This window comes from Anser cygnoides, chromosome 2, assembly GCF_040182565.1.
Source record: "Anser cygnoides isolate HZ-2024a breed goose chromosome 2, Taihu_goose_T2T_genome, whole genome shotgun sequence".
In the NCBI taxonomy this organism is placed as follows: Eukaryota; Metazoa; Chordata; class Aves; order Anseriformes; family Anatidae; genus Anser; species Anser cygnoides.
Window position 1 is genome coordinate 9,384,392 of NC_089874.1, and position 17,036 is coordinate 9,401,427.

The following is a 17,036-nucleotide window of genomic DNA, read 5'->3' on the forward strand; positions in this document are numbered from 1 at the left end:
AAATATTTAAAGGGTTTTATGGAGTTCTCCCTGCCTCTGTCTCTGTCCCCCTGCTTTCTGACTATGAAGCAGGATTAGTGTTTCATTAACTGCCATGAAGACAACGCCTTTGGGAGACCCCAAAACAAGGGGTTTCTGAAAGCAATGCACAAGAGTGAATATTTGTACAGACGGATGTAAGCTCAGGGCCAGGCTGGCCAGACATCAATTCCAGAAGCTGTGTAGATATGGCAACATGAGAAAGTGTTCAAGTTCACAAAGCCTCCAAGGTGGGCACCATAATGCAAGTCTACAGGTGGCACTTTTTGACCTGTCCACATCTGACTGGGAAGGTGCTTCAGCCTGGCTGATCAGTCCAGCATCCATGGTAAAGGCAGTCTCAGGTCTGCAGCAGCAGCCACAGCTGTTTTGGAGATGTGCAAGGAGGAGCCAGGAATTCCCCATCATAGCCTTGCTGCCAACTCCTTCATAGCCTTGGGCAAGTCATTTAACTCTTCTGACTCAATTTCCCCATCTGCTAAATGGGGATAATAGCAGAGGAGTATTGTAAGGATTAATTAATTAGCTAATGTTTGTAAGGTGCTTTGAAGATCAAAAGCACTAAGCACTATTGTTGTTATCAAGGATGTTGAATTAACTTTCCTCATTTTGGCACACAAAACCCCAGCACTTGGACCATTGCCCCAGGGCATGTGCTGGCAGTAAGAACATGATGATCATCATCTATTCATAAACAGAGATATCAAAGCACTCCTGGAGGTGCTGCTAGTCTCTGAGCCTGGAGCTCCCCAGGCAGAGATGCCATTTTTTCCCCACATGGAGACAGTGCAGCAGTTGCAGAGTGACCTCTCAAGGTGTGCAGTGGGTCAGGGTAAGCACCAGAAAGTTGTCACTGCTTCTCCTGCTCCTGCAAACACGTCCACAAAGAGTTTAGACCTTTCTGAACCCATCAGGTTTTCTGGGACCTTTCAGATCCTTCTTTCAGCCTATCCCTAAGCATTTGTTTGTGGGTCAGAGACTTTCTTCCTTCTCTGCTTCCTTTGAGCTGGTTGGCACATCGTGCTTTTCTGGCAGAGAGATCAGTATTTACCATAATAGAGGCTATATTACACAGGCACACACACACTCCAGGTGCCAAAATAGCAGGTGTATCACCAGATTTATTGACCACTGCAGCTCACAGGCTGCCCTGTACATGGCTCATACTGAGGGCAATATGTGGTCTCCTTCGCTGCTGGACCTGTGCACACACTAGCACAGGATCTGGCCCCTGGTGCTCAGGATCAGGCACCTGAGATGTGGGAGTTAAATAACTCTCCAGGAAACACTGACTGCTCTAGCTGAGCTACACAAGCCTCTGCTACTGAACAAGAAACCCAAAACAATTTCTTAGTCTTAGAGGAGCTTGACCTTCTGCTGTCATCTTTGCACAGCCCCCAGAATAGATTAAGAAAATACAAAGATTGTGATAATTACACAAAGAGAACAGAGGACAAATGCTGGTTGATAATGGAGAGTTATTGTCAAAATGTCATTTTAACTCATTCATCATCAAAACAAGCCTAGTTGTTGATAATAGCTAAAGACTGTAAAATCAAAAAATGATCCATTTCATAGAAAACAACCATTTAAATGACTGTGTGACATTTTAATACCACCTTTTATTATTGCTGAAGAAATCATTCACACCAAAACACAACACTTGCCCTCCCCCATCCACGATAAAGACAGCAATTATAAAGCACAACACATCAGATTTTCCTTAGCTCTGCTAAGGAAAAAAATATATTACTAGTGATAATGTAGTGCTGTGAAAAACATCTATATATGGTCTTGCCTGAATTTGCACTCTAATGGACCATGTGTGGGTCCTTTTCTGTAAATCTTGTTGAAGAGCTATTTTAAAAGTGAGGCATTTAAAACAAAATGCTACACTGGTTATTAGTGTTGATGAAGAAAAAGGGAGTTCTGAAAGAGACAAAGGTGCTGAGTTCATCAAAGCATTATTTCAGGTTTTAATTTCTTTATAGTAACTATGCCCACTCAGTCTGGCACAAAACATGTGGTTTTGAAGTCTCGTAAACACATCTGAGTTACTGGGATCAGTCCTGTAATATTGTGAAACCAAATCAAACACTTGCATTGATAGTTTTGCATCCTTAAACATTTGCAAAGGGTGCCTCTCAAAAATAAGAGGTTGGAAGATTGTCATTAAATTGAATTGCAACCAGGTTATATATTGATGGAGATACTATACTGAACATTTTACCTTTAATTTTTGTTTTTACAAAGTCATGAAAAGGGATAAAACTTTGCTGAACCTGTTTATTAGAGACATGCTGAAATAGCTTCCAAAATGCAATTTCTCCAGTTGACAAATGCCATGAAACATCTCTGTTTTAGAGAGGGAGCAATTTTTGAGTATGGCTTTGATACTCCCAGGAGACTCCCTCTGACATACTAGTGCAGAGCTTTTGGTGATGAAAGTTATCTCAGCTCAGCAACCTGTAAGTTTTCTTTTCAGGTTCTTAAGTGTGTTTTTGTAATGTATCTTCTATGTTCTCCACATATGTAGTCCTGAAACAAAATACATGGTTCCTAGGAATGTCCACATGCATTTCTTACAGGAACAGTGAGATGAGAGGTGGAAATTGCAGTAGGAAATATCACTTCACACTCTCTGCCATAAAAGACTGTGCTGCACCATAACAGCCCCACTACACACTGCATCTGTATCATAAGATGTATTTGTAGATTTCTGGGCAAAAGAAGACAGCTCCTTACATTTAAGCAATACAATAATTCATTACTAGAGAAGCATAGAACATGAAGTGAAACATACACAGCTCTAAAGCCACCCTTTAATTAGTTAATTATGATTTCAGTGGTGTGTGGGGTATCAGCACAAGGGTTATGGCATATCCTATAGCAAATAATAAAAGCTAAATTTAGGCAGGCAGAAAGAGTTAGCTTTTTTTGCCCTTTTCCTTGCAGAAGAGCTAGCATGACTCATCTTCCCTTGGAATTTTGTAAATAAGCCTACAGCAGGTCACACACATAAATACACCTGTTGAAGCATCATTACCTTACTCTTGCTCACAGAAAGGTACATAGAGTCTGTATGTATCCCAGAGAGTTAAAGGTGACACAGAGACATAAAAAATGTCAGGGTAGGGACTTCTGTCAAAATAAAGACAAACTGTGGGAGCATATAGCCTTAGTCTGAGCAGGGGAGATGGGTGGAAATTGCAGATGCACAGTAAATGTGCATGTAGATATGGGTGGGTGTGTTTTATTAATATTAAATCTTTATTTGCACTCTGGTAGGATTAAAGAGCCTATGTTTGGGTAGCAGCCCCTTGTACTGAGTTTTGTCTGAACACATAAATAGGCAGAGTCCCTGTCCCAAAGATCACACCATCTAATTATAGACAATACTTCTGCCATCCCGAGGGTTCACAATTCCAGAGTTCAGGCCCTCAAAACCTTGAGACTGGCAAAAAAAAATAATGAAATTGAAAAAATAAATAAATATCTGCAACTGGGGTTATTTTTATTTGCCTTCTGGTGTCTAAGCCTTTTCAATACACTTGAGTCATGTTTTCTCCACAGCCCTAAGGATTAAAAATGTAGGTCTTGCCTACATGGGATTATTTTTTGGCATAACAGAACATGTGAATTTAAAAGAAAGGTTGTAAGATCAGCATAACCCCTTCCTCCCATAGGCCACTTGCACTGACATCTTGCTGATGTAGCAAAGTTGGGCAGAGTTATAACTTAACTCATCTCCAAACAGTAGCCCAAATACTAATGGAGTAACGGAGTCCATTATATCAGTACAATTTTGGATATGACTATTGACATGGAATACAGCTCTAAGGATATTTTGGCAAAACAAGGTGCCTTGGGAAAAACAAAACAAAACAAAAAAAAAAACATGAAAAAGACATGACTCCAGGAGTTGAATTCTAAATGTTGACGTGAAAGGTTAGATGCAAGCCTCAAGAGAGAAACCTCAGATGTTGGCAGTGCTGCTGGTGGAGGCCGAAAATGAGTAGGAAGGAGGACAACGTGAACTGAGGTTAAATCCAGATAGGACAGAAGCCAAACTGTTCTGGGTCACTCACACTTAGCCTATTTATAATTTTAGTACAATTCAGATCATGAATAACATTAAAATAAATAGCATGTGCCTTAATGACCTCCTCTTCTTGTCCCTGTCATGCAAAGAATTCTCTTATTCTCTGCCTACTAACAACCTCATGTTTAATTGCTTTTACACCCTTCCTTATACCCTCCCCTTAACTACCTCTTTGGCTAGCACAGTAGTATCCAAGATTAAAGTTTTTACACTTTCTGATCAACTCCAAATCACTACATTCAATTCAAGCTGTATATAGAATTGAATTTATCTCCACCTGATAAAATGAAATACAGATACAAGCCGAAAAGGACTTTACTGCTATAAGTTTCTTTTTGGGCTGTAAAGTAAGAATTTCTAATTCATTAGATATATACTTTACTTTTGGTGTTAAGACCATGGGTGTTCTTTTCCTTCATGACTCCCCATTCTTCACTTGCAATTGGTTGTTTTTCTGCATTATCTCTCCAAACCTGTGCCAGTATAACATGCCAGTATACTCATTACAATGGGATGAATTTAGAGGCAGAGCACAGAAAAGCAAGTGCAGTATGTTTTGGAGAGAAATTCTAAGGCTCTAAGTATGACCAAGAGATTAGCAGAGATTTGCTGCTATTAACCCATCACAAATAACCCACCTTTCTTTGGTACTTTACGCCGTCATTCACCTCCACATGTGGACCCCACACTCCTCTGTTGTAACTCTTTGGTAGGCTGCTGGAGACAGACTTTTTTTCAGATGAGTTTGCTCATGTTATGTTCTTCTATTCTCAATGTAGCTGAATTGTTTGGAGGAAATTTCGCAACAGAAAAATTTCAGAGTAACAGCAATCCTGGCACTGTGAAGGTAATATAGTCCATAAGACTAGAAAAGAGCAATGGCTTGCAAAAAGCCCCAAGGTCATTTTCTAATAAGCCAGATATTGTTACATGGATGGGTAAACAATAGATATTTATAGTTAAGTTTTCTTTCAGGTTGCTTATCTAAATCTCAGTCAAACCTCCTGGCACTAACTGAATCAGGCCAGAAATCCTGTAAAAATCTCTTTAGTATTTCTTTTGATGGCAGTTACAGCCAGTGGAAGCCTGAGGTTTTTTGGATATTGCATTCAGGCATGGGTCTTAGAGTAACAGAGCATTAGGAGAACATACACTAGAGGCCAAAATCCTCATGTGTCCTCACCTTGTAGCAAAAGTTTGTACTATATGCTGCTGTATATAAGATTTTCTCCCTTCGCACACTTGCTTTTCTCTCCTCTTTGTCTGGTCTCTCCATTCTCTGTTCACTATTTCCTTCAGTTTTCATTTTTCAGTTTTCTTCCCCTTTTTCTTACCCACATTGTTTTCTTCCATATTCTTTACATTATGTTGTTTTTCCCTTGCTGCAGGGTCAACACCAGCAGTCAGATTTGCTGAAGGTAGCTGGAACTGAGATCACCGAGCATCTCTGAGCTTCTCCTTTACCCCACAGAAGTTTTGAACCTGCTGGGATCCCTTGAATGAGCACTAGAATCCCATTCCATCTGCATGTCTTTTCAACTGACCTTTTCTCTCTAATTTTTCCATCTACTTCTCTTTTTATTTATATTTCTCCTTCCCATTTTTTTCTGGTGACTGTTTTCTGATTTCTTTTTTTATATATTTACTTAGTCTGATCACTTTCCTGATGGGCAAACATCCTTCTTATATATGCTGTAAAACAAGTTGGTTGTCAACAGAAATATTATGCTGTTTACTTTAGAAGAGGATTTGAAAGAATATGTAAAGAATTGGTGATTATGTTTAGAAGTATGTTAAAAAATATTAAAACCCACTGTGTTAAAGCTTGGTACCTCTCAACTGTCATCCAGAGATGACAGGTGAGCACAGGGATCTTAGCCTGTGCTTGTAAATGTCTTAGATCTCTCTATCAATGCCTACCCTGCAATATTACTCCCACGTAGCCAGGATTTATTAATACTTTATTAACACTTGCCCTGATGTGCCTCTAGCATAGTTTACTGCTGGGAACGAACTGAGGTTGCAACATGCTCTTGGAATCACTGACAGCCTTTAATAATGTTGGGTACAAGCTTGATATGAAAGGTAAAACACTAAAGCTAGGTACCTCTCTTCTGAGTTTTTCTGTTTTTCTGATTTTTTTTTTTCTGGGAGTTAAGCTGCAAAACTCTTTGACTCCTTATGTTTAAAATAGGGCCTAGCTTTGCTCAAAATTTGGCTGGGCAATCAAAGAGCAAAAATATTTGGTGCCCAATCCTAATAAAATTATTTTAATTACAGTTTTGGCCCTACAAAAGCTCAACATGTCATTCTGACATGACAGAATTTCACTGTAAAGAGAACTGTAAATGTTGCAGACCCTAAAAACAAAAATGAAAATGGCAAAATCCAGGCAAATGAATGGAAACATTCAGTGAGGTTTGAATTTTTCACTGTGTCTCAATGGAAAATGAAGTGGTTTAAAAGAAATTTGAAAATGAACTTTTTGCAAAAGTCATCAGCCTGAATTGCTACAAGAAGACAAGATGCTTCTACCTGGCTCATCACCTTGGAGGTCTAAGGATCTAGTCATTTAATTTTTATAAGGAGAGGCCTCAACCTCGGCATCACTGGAACAGGTCTAAAACTCTATTTGCAAAGAATAATATATCCAGTATGTTTGGTTGTGATAATAACCTCAAAATTAGGAACCACACATAACCCATTCCAGGTCATCTTCCTGACCTCTTTAGCTTACTGAAGCTGCTTCGCTGTTCTTCATCCCCCTCACACAAGTCTCACAGAGCATATAGCTAAATTTGGGTAAGCACTGAAGCTGTCAAATCAAGTCTCTAAATGTTTTTTGGTTTTTTGGTTTTTTTTTTCAGCTCAGTGAATGTACTAGCTAACCTGTTATTCTCCTAGGTTCCCCATACACATACTGTTTAGTACTGCAGAGATAAAGGTAACTAAGTCAGCACGTATGCTGTTATTAAACAAACAAACAAGGCTAGATTAAGTCTCTTCAGGTACATGATTTCAGCATCAGAAGCTCTTATCTGAGCTTTTATCCGAATTACTCTTTCAGGAAGACAGTGGGATCATTAACTCAAATAGTCATCATTACGTGCTTCAGATATTCTCATTCCTGCCTGCTTTATGTACCTGAAGAGAACACTCTAATGTGAGATTGGTATCAAGATTTCCCGTAAGATCTGCAAACTTCTGTGGAAAAACAGGGCAGTGGCTATGGGACTTACTGAGAGACACTAAACTCATTCTGCTCTCAGAGAAGGGGAGTCTGAGAGGATGTGCACATTGCCAAATAATTCCACTTGCTATTCAAACATGCAAAGAAAAAAACAGGCTTAGTGTTTAGAGAAAGGGACTGAAAAATATGAAAGCAAAACTGATCACAGAAAGAACAAAACACAGGCTAGTTTACTCATGGCAATGCTGTAAATCAACTTTTAGAATAATGCTGGGGGAAAAAAATCACAAAAAAAAACAAAACACCTTGTTCAGAAAGGTATGTGCTAAAGAACAGAAAGGAACAGTTGGATGTTAACACAGCTTTCTTAATATCTGTGGGGGCTTATTGATACATTTATATAATTTATCGTGCTGTACGTGACCAGATGCAAGTGAAAAGACAGACTCACAAAGAACACTGCATGGTGGTTGATGGGCAGGAAGAAAGTCCAACAGAGCTGCACCATGGCACAGTATCAGCTCTGCCTGCGCACTGAAATGCAAATGTGTGTCGTTGTTGTTGGCTACAGCGGTAAGACTGAAATTGGAGGAAGCAGATGCTGTAATCTGATGATGATGTTGTTCTTGCTGAGTCTGAAGAATCACTTCAAGAGCTAGTAATGAGAGTCGCTGAAGCTAGTGTTGATTACAGACTACATCAGAATGTAAAAATATAAAGGTGATGACACTTCTGAAATGGTGTATTGCAGCCACAATATAAAGAAAGACGTTCAGCAATGAAGGAAATTCTGTTTCTAACAGACAGGGGAAAAAAATGGAGAATCCCATTTCTAGGAGGGAGACGTCTTGTTCTATATTCGTACATATGAACATGACTATTAAGGATCCCCAAAGGAGACAGTGAACACAAGACTAGGTGAATCTCTGCACTGCTAGGAAGGGAGAATATGTATGCACTAGAAACACAGGTTAGAAAAGCTGTGAGGAACTGTAACCTCAGGATCTCTCCAAATGCCATGAGAATCCCATCAGAGTGGACTTAGGGGTAAAGCAGTGAAAATGCTTTTAAAACAATTTCTTCACAAGGGAGCAGAAAGAAGCAATGTGAGAAGGAAGCAAAGGGAAGTGTTTTGAAATGGCTATGTTTTAGCTGATTTGAGTTGAATTGGGGGTCCCAGATGGAGACTGAAGCTGGTTTTGAAAGGTTATTGGATGGGTTTTACAACCAAAAAACCCCCTAGCCTCAGGGACAGAGTAATTTGTCAAACAGATTCAGCTTTAACAAAAACATACTGCAAGGGATCAACAGGAAAATTCTCTTAACAAATCCCCTCTCATTCCAGAGATGTAAGATACTGGTGATGTCCTCAGCGTCTCCAGCCTTTTCCCTGTGGAACTGATATGCACAATTCTCATCCAATTTTTTTTCTACAGGTCAATGAGAAGGTTGCAGGAAACACAGAAGTACTGTGGCCTGTTGCAAGGTAGAAAAGGAAGAGTGGGAGGACACAGTAAGCAAAATAGTAAAAGATATGCAAAGGATTTGGGGGAGCATCTGCATGAAAAGGAGTCTTCAAGAAGTGGCCAAGCAGAACCAGAAGACCCCAGTGCCGCACCTCAGAGTAGCTGAATATTTTGGACTTTCAGACTATTTGGATATGGAGTTTTGGATATTTTGGACTGATCTTGCAGTCCAGATTTAGTAGTGCTCTGCTCCAATCTGTTTATAACACCATTCTCAGTTAGGTCTGCACATGGGTGCTATACCCAGGAAAAGTCAGTTCTCAGCTTCTTTAGCAGTGAAATATTAAGTATCCTCACTGCAATATTTTATCATATTGCACATTGGCCAGTAGCCACATAATTTCCAGTTTGTAAATGCACAACCATCAATCAGACACGACTGCTGAGAAGATGAAAGAGTTTTTGCAAAATTAAAGGGATTCCTAAGTCCTTGCACTACAAGTGACTTCTGTTTTTTACCCGGCCACTAATGAAATGAAGGATTTTCCATGGTCATCTGCTGCAAGGCAATGAAAAAGGTAACAAACAATCTCATTTGCATATCGGGACCAAGTGAAACTGGGAAAGCTCTTGAGCATGCCTTCTAGAAGATCTGATGGCCCAGCTCATGCCCCTTTAAATGTCACTGCTGTGTCACACTACTTCTGACACATTATGTCATGTGTGGTGTGATTTCAGAAAGCAGGCAGTCTCTGAGCCAAGCACACAGCAGATGTTGAAGAGACCAGGTGGCCATAAGAAATGCGTAATTTTAGATCTCTCCAAATAGTTCAGCAGCCAGGCTTCTTTGATGCTTGTGCATCTCAAGTCCAAATCTCTGACAGCATTGACATCAACTTTGATTTCCCATTGAGCATCATCAAACACATTTAATTGTCTCTTGATCCATAGGATTTATCCACTTGGGTTTGTATCAGAAGGATGGGTGAGGGACTAGCAGGGAGGGTAATAACAGCACAAGTACCTCTTAGCTAGCTACTTATCAGGCTAAATGTACTCTCAATTGCCAACCTGCGTCTGCTGTTCCAATGAAGCTGATGTAGTTAACTCTGCCAACTTCCCACTTCCCATCCTCTCCAATACAAGTAACTTCAATATTGCCTCTACTCCCACCTTCCTGTAATTCAGTCATTTCTTATCCTTAGATTCAATTCTGGTGGAGCTCAGGACAAGCTACCACTGGTGAAGTTAAAGATCTGACCACTTTGGTACTACCATGGTGCTGTATCAGCAATGGTCATTCACACTAGCTGTACCGCATAACACCATTAATGTGAGCAAAGTTAATCTCATATAACTGCAGCCATCTAAGTTAAGTGTTTGGACTAAGCTATCAAATCTCCCGCTGTAGTATACAGAGAGACAGAGATGCTGTTCTAGATTTTAATCCCATCTATCCCAGATTTTAGCACAAGGAAAATCAACCGTTTCTTTCTCTGTGTTTCTCTCTCCATTGACTGTAGAGGGAGCCTAGATGATAAGCATAGATTCAAAGCTGAAGGTTTACAAGTGCAATGGGATAAATCCTACCCCATCATATCATAATATATGTTACTGTGTTACATTCCCTTGTCCTTTGTGAAAGTCAAGAAGGCCCAGAAATGACCTCATACATATCTACTGGTGAGAGTTCATTCATGGTCAGAGACAGTTAAGGACCACAAGTTTTGTATTTTGGGTAGTATTCTTTGGATATCTGCACCAGTTTCCTCACTGGATTTTCAGCAAGTGACAAAGCAACCTCTCCCAGAGAATGTTTCTCTCCTTTACTACTGCATGATGATACGTCATGGCAGAAGTAAGGAGTTCAGGAAGTTTGGCAAGCTGTTTCTCTGCAATGCTCAATAAATGAGCTGTACATTATGTTGATTTAAGTATCTTCCAGCAGTCAAAGCTCCCTGGATTTTCAAGAAATAGATTGTGCTGCACCAAGGTTTAGCTGCATATGTGCTACCAGAAGCAGAACTCCTTTTCACCTATAAATTTCAATAGATTTAAGATATTCGTGTTCCTGCCCAACTCTATAGTTATAGAAGTATCACTTTACTTTTTCTTGGATCCTGGAGCCAAGGAGTTCATTTTAGGTAATAAATCCTGCATAACGGTAGCATAATCCAATGAAGCAGTAACTGCAGTGATATAGAAAAGATACTATTTTTCTCAGTCATGATTTAGGTCACAGCTTCATCAGATTGGTTATTGCTATAGCAACCACAGCTTTTGCCTTTGTACAGAGACTTCTAACAGTATTCCACAAGGTAAAAGAAACGTTCTGAAACATAGGAGATGAACCAAAGATATAAAGGCATGCAGCCAATCAAGGTTAAAAAAAAATTAAAAATTGTTAAAAAATCTACTTTTTCCTTAAAGATTAAACTAACAACTTGTTGTGAAAGAGAAAGGCTGGAAGTAATGAAAATAAATATAACAAGTGTTTCATGACTGCTGGTAGAAATGAAATCATGGTAAGGCTATTAGAGCTCAGAACACAAAGGACTCTTTCCTCTGGTACAGAAGGTCACAGATTTAGCTCCTGCAAAGGGAAAATCCAAGCATACTTCATACTACTACACTAGAATAAGCACCTTTAATTATTTTAGGCTCTCTCTGCTTTCCAGACAATGACAAAGCCATGTGAAGGCAGGGTTTTTATTTATTACCTAGCTCCTGCAGGACACTTTATTTGACCAGCATTGCCAACACAATGATTCCTTAGGAAACTTTGTTCCTCACTGCAAATTATGCCCTATTAATTTAAAGAAGCAGAGACAGAACTAACTTTCTGCCCCTTTTGCCACAAATGTACTGCAGGACATTAAAAACGTACCAGTCCTACCTGTTAAAAGTACTTCAGGTTGGCTGGTTAAAATTAAGAAACCTTTGTCCATAAAAAAAAAAAAAAAAAAAAAAGTTTTCCAGTTGTCTTTTAGTTGGACTAATATATGAAAAAGAAAAAGAAAGAGCCTAATAATGACTAATAGTCGGCACTTGCATAGTAGAGTCCTTTTCATCTCTGGAGTGCTTTATATTATTAGCTAATTAAGTTTAACCCATTCCTAGAAGGGGGACATTATGAATCTTTTCTTGATCAGGTAAACAAGAGCAAAGGTTTGAATGGCTTAGCCACTAAAGTCAGGTAAAATCAGTGAGAGACAAGGCTCCGTGTTTCCTTGCAAGATGATCTCAGTATCTAATGTTTATCCCTTACTAAGGTGGTAACAGGGGATGGACCCCAACAGCTTTCTCGGGCATTTCTTAGGCCCATAAAAGTTTGATAAAAATTGCTACCTAGAGTTTTCATTTAACAGGCAATGAGGCCACAATCCAGCAAAGAAATCTGAGTAATTCAGTTAATATTTATCCTGATAGCCTGTGATGAAGACAATGCTTGGCATACTGATTTCTATGGCACACAACTCTAACAAAGGACAGACATCATACTGCTTAGCAATAAATAGTGATGGAAGAATTCTGCAGTAGTTATTTTATGTAAAATTTTATGTATGCAAACAGACTGAAATTTGGGTTCAAATAATTGTTCCTCAATATGCCATCATGTACAGCCATACTTTCATTCTTTTGGCCAGCTGAGATTTGTTCAGATTTCATAATATTTACTTACTAAGGTTTCCTTCTTTTGGCTGTATTTGCTAAACTATATAACTTTCTTTTTATCTGTATATTTAACTGTATTCATTGCTGCAAATTGGTAGATAATCTAAATGTACCCACAGCTCTAAAATCTTCCAGCTGTTACCTCAATGAGGCCAAAATTAAAATAATTATGTTAAAATGTTGAAGTATTTTCCCAGTACAATAATTCTAAAGAAGTCCCCCCAGACCTTCCAGATTTGTTTTCTAAAACTATTGCAAGCTGAAGTTTGCATTACACTCAGAAACTAGACAGTTTGCTTTATTTAATACAGAGTTGTCTGTCAGCCCACTTGTACTGCATCCAGTGTAATTACCTGCCTTCCCGACACAGATGCTTCAACGTATATTTTCAGTCTACATACCAGTCTCTGAGTCCAGTGATCAGACATCACCCTGATCCCACAGATTTAGACTGTTGTGAGAACTGCCATGAAGCACAGTTTCCATTTAATTAAAGGCAGTACAAACATTCCAGTCTCTATGGCTACATCCATCCTAGTACATAAAACGGGCCAGGGCCCGTTCTTTGCCCAGATGGCAAGTGGCAAGGCACGGCTTATAACTGTATGGCTAAATCCTCCTTTTTCCATCCTGCCTCTTGGGAACGGTCCTTACCTAGTCCTGTTGCCTGGATTGTGTCTTGGCACCCTGTGGAACCTGAAGTTTCTGCTAGGGTAGCTTCCTGACCTACCCTGACATGACTAAGCTTCCATTAATGGTGTGGTGATCACAAGCCAGCCTCTGGTCATGTTCAGTTTTCCCCCATGGATGCAGCCTATGTGTCTTTCTAGTCTACAAGATGACACAGCTGATTTCAAAATAATGAATATTTTAAAAAGAGTTTAATCCAGACTGAGTATGCTTCAAACAACTGGCACATGTGTATTGCCAAAGCTGTGTCTAGGCCCCTTTCACTAAGGGATGTGACAGACAGGACCCCACATTTTGTTATTAATTGCTTAGGGGGTCTGTATCATTCTTGTGAAAACAACATGCTTTCAAAATTCAATAGCACCTGGGAGAAGATACACCCAGGAAGAAAATACAATGTCGTGATTCAGCAAAGGAAAATTGTATGGAATGTTTACAACATTGTATTTAAGTGTCCATCAGAATAAAAATGATGCCACAACATTTGATAAGTGCCATTGGTGTATTCCCATAAATGCTGTCAAAATCAGCTTGTCTTGGGAGAATTTTTACATCAGTTTTCCTTCTCCTCCCAAGGCAAAAATGCACAGTGGTAAAGACATCCCCGTTACAAAACCTTCACTGACACATGGCATTACTCTTTTACACCTTGTACTTACACTAAAGATAATGGTGGCAGCTTGTGGTTTACCCATGGGCACACAGTAGGTGGCCAGAAAGGTTCAAGACAAGATGCCTCATCATGGATGCTCAGTTGCCAGAGTGCAAGAGCTCCCATGCTTCCAGGTGAAGTGGTTTGCCAGGCACCCAGTGCTCTGTGTTTCTACCCGGTCTTTCAGCCAGGCAACTACGATCAGCATTTCTTTGAGCAGGTATCTGAGAGCTAGTTGTTTCTGCACTGTGTTAGGAAGGACAGTGCTAGCATGAAAGCTAAACGACTGCAGGGGGAAAGAGAAATTGAGAAATTTCATGCTCAGCAGTAGAGGCTTTTCCCTCTGTCTTTTAAAAATGCTTCAAAGCTAACTTGAACAACTGAAATCACAGGCGGATATGATTCAAAACTATTCTGGGCTTGTTAAAATATTTTTAAAAATGCAAAAGCTTTTATTAGCTTAACATTCTATTTCAATCCACATGAGTAAAGCGGAGCATGTCTTCGTTATTCTCCCAAGATTATGCACATTTCCCTCCTGACTCACGACCACACTGATCATAATGGCTTTAATTGATATTCATGTGCATGCCATATTTACTTCTGCAGAGTTCCCGTGTAATTGAGCAATAGTTAATGGGCACTTATGACTCTATTCACAGGAGATTACAAATGTGTGTGTATTGGGGAGCTTTTCCCTTAGGAGTTTCCATGTGTCTGGATAGGTGCATAATCAACGCGCCAGTCATCAGACACAGCAGCTGACACTTGCGGCCTGGTGAGGTCTTGAACGAGACAAATTTTCAGTTTTTTCCCGATTTGGATGGGGAGGGTGAGGGGCTGCGACTGGGGGTGATGATTAAGAGTCAGGGCTGCTCAGCAGAGCCCTAGACAGCATCTATGAAGATTCAGCTGTTATTTAGGTGAATTACAGCTTAAGCCTTCGGTAAACCAGGGCCTTCCCCTTCATTTTCAGTTTTTTAGGCAGCTTTGCAACTTGTCTGAACCTCTTCTCAGCTCCCATCTGTGAGGCAAGAGCCTGACCTCATCCAGGGCTTTTGTAGGATTGGCCAAATGACCCATTCCCCCCCATTTTCAGTCTTTAGCTGCAGCCACAGACGTCTTTCCCCCAAAACCATCAGAAAAATCAGAAGCTCTGAGACCTAGCAGTGCTCCGCTGTGCCTCTCTGCCACAAAACCTTTAAGATGTAGAAATAACACATTTAGAGAGCAGACCTCACCAAACAGAACCCCAAAGCACTTTGCAAATTACAGAGAGAGGAATCACATTAGCTCCCCCCTGACACGTTCTCGTTCTCGGTCTGCAATGCAGCAGCTGGTTTGTAGCCCAGAGCAGTACTGCACGGTGGTTCTGGACAGCAAGCAGGACTCGGTGCAGCATCCCCTGACACGGCAGGAGGAAATAAGGCAGGCGTGGAAACCGATTCCATGGGTTGGACAGTATTTTCTGTGCTTGCATTCGGGGAAGGTTTCAAAGGAGGTTGAGTGTGATGGGGTGTTGACTTCCCTGGGATTTGTAAGTTAATGGAATAAGGGAGAGGAGTGAATAAAGATGAGCTAAGTAACACCACTGCCATGTCAGTGTGTTAACTCAAAAACAATGTCTTTTTTTTTTTTTCTCTGCTAACCAGTACTGTGCAGGGTTCAGTCTGCTCTGGTTACGGAGATTAATAACACCAAACTCTTGAGGTGGTAAAACAGGAATTGTTGTTTTATTTTTTTGAGTTCACTTACGATTTTGAGCATCAATGGCTACTGATTTTACTGTTTGCTTCCAACCTGTTTCTATGCTGTTGTGCTGCTACTGAGCTTAACTCTTAACCTGGGACTTGCACTTTCCTCCTGAAAGATGAAAAATTCAAAACTAAGTTACGGCAGAAAAAAATAAAAATAAAAATAAAAATTAAAAATAAAAATAAAAATAAAAATTAAAAATAAAAATAAAAATAAAAAATAAAAATAAAAATAAAAATAAAAATAAAAATAAAAATAAAAATAAAAAAAAAATAAAAATAAAAATAAAAAAAATAAAAATAAAAATAAAAATAAAAATAAAAATAAAAAAAAATAAAAATAAAAATAAAAATAAAAATAAAAATAAAAATAAAAATAAATAAAAATAAAAATAAAAATAAAAAAAAATAAAAATAAAAATAAAAATAAAAATAAAAATAAAAATAAAAATAAAAAAATAAAAATATAAACACATCTGCAAAATGAAGGAAGTCAAGCTAGAAACTCCACACTATTGGCTTGTGAAATGACCAAAAAGAGCTCTATGAAAGTCCCATGATCGGCAGTTCTAGAGGCACCACACAATAGTCCTAGAGGTCATAGTCCCTGCCATATTTTCATGAAATCTGAAAACTTCCCCCTCATGTATTTTTATTCTCCTGGGTCATACCCAGGGTCAATTTGCCATCAAACACAAAAAAAAAGGGCAGTATTGTCTGGCAATATGACCTGTGCTTGTCTATAATACTATGACCTGTCACAGGAGCACACTTTCGATATCAAGTCTGGAAACAACCTCTGGATCAGTGTGAAGCAGGGCTGCCCGTTGTATAGCTGCCATCAGCAAAGGTGTCCCACCTCTGGGGATGGTACAAATATCTGTGCAGTTCAGCAAAATTACCTCTCTCATTGGTCAGGTAACGGTGAACACACTTTCCTTCCTAGAAGAAGATAGAAAACAGCTCTCTCTAGGTTTCAGAATTGCATGGAATTGGTATGAAAGAAAGACCTAATGTGATTTGTGGGGAGAAGTGTAAAATATCTGCTGTCTGTTAAAATACAAGATAGCTTACATTAGGTATTTCTTACACATGGGTTTCCCTGATGTGGGTGTACAGTTATCACACTGCATTCATGTTATGATAATCCTCAGGTGGAAAGGTGGAATAGCTCCAGCAAGTATGAGTGAATGTGGGAAGCCTTTCTTATGTTTGTCGGTTTTGAAATAAGTCTCTACTGGTGAAAAGAACAATAACAGCACTCCATCCTGGTCAAGGCAGTGTTGCCTTTATTACATCCATCATGATGTTAAATGCAGGAACAATGCTTTGTAGAACTTTTCCAGACCATGATTTGATTGAACATAAAAACACTGTGTTTGCATGAGAAAATCTTGACTGTATGGCAAAGAGGTATTGTTACAATCCAGAAAATTTAGGATCCATCCAACAAAAAGATGCAATGCTT

General features: G+C 39.3%; 1 long non-coding RNA gene across 5 annotated transcripts in view; it reads right to left on the minus strand.

Moving 5' to 3' along the window:
* Positions 1 to 12,949, minus strand: part of LOC106038898 (uncharacterized) — a 40,828-nt gene extending 27,879 nt beyond the window's left edge. For all 5 annotated transcript variants that reach the window (XR_007162751.2, XR_010829058.1, XR_010829057.1 and 2 more), the window contains exons 1-2: positions 12,874 to 12,949; positions 4,780 to 4,980 (exon numbers count right to left, since the gene is read on the minus strand). This is a non-coding gene — a long non-coding RNA (uncharacterized lncRNA). The remainder of the gene's footprint in view (positions 1 to 4,779; positions 4,981 to 12,873) is intronic.
* Between the last annotated feature and the right edge of the window lie 4,087 nt (positions 12,950 to 17,036).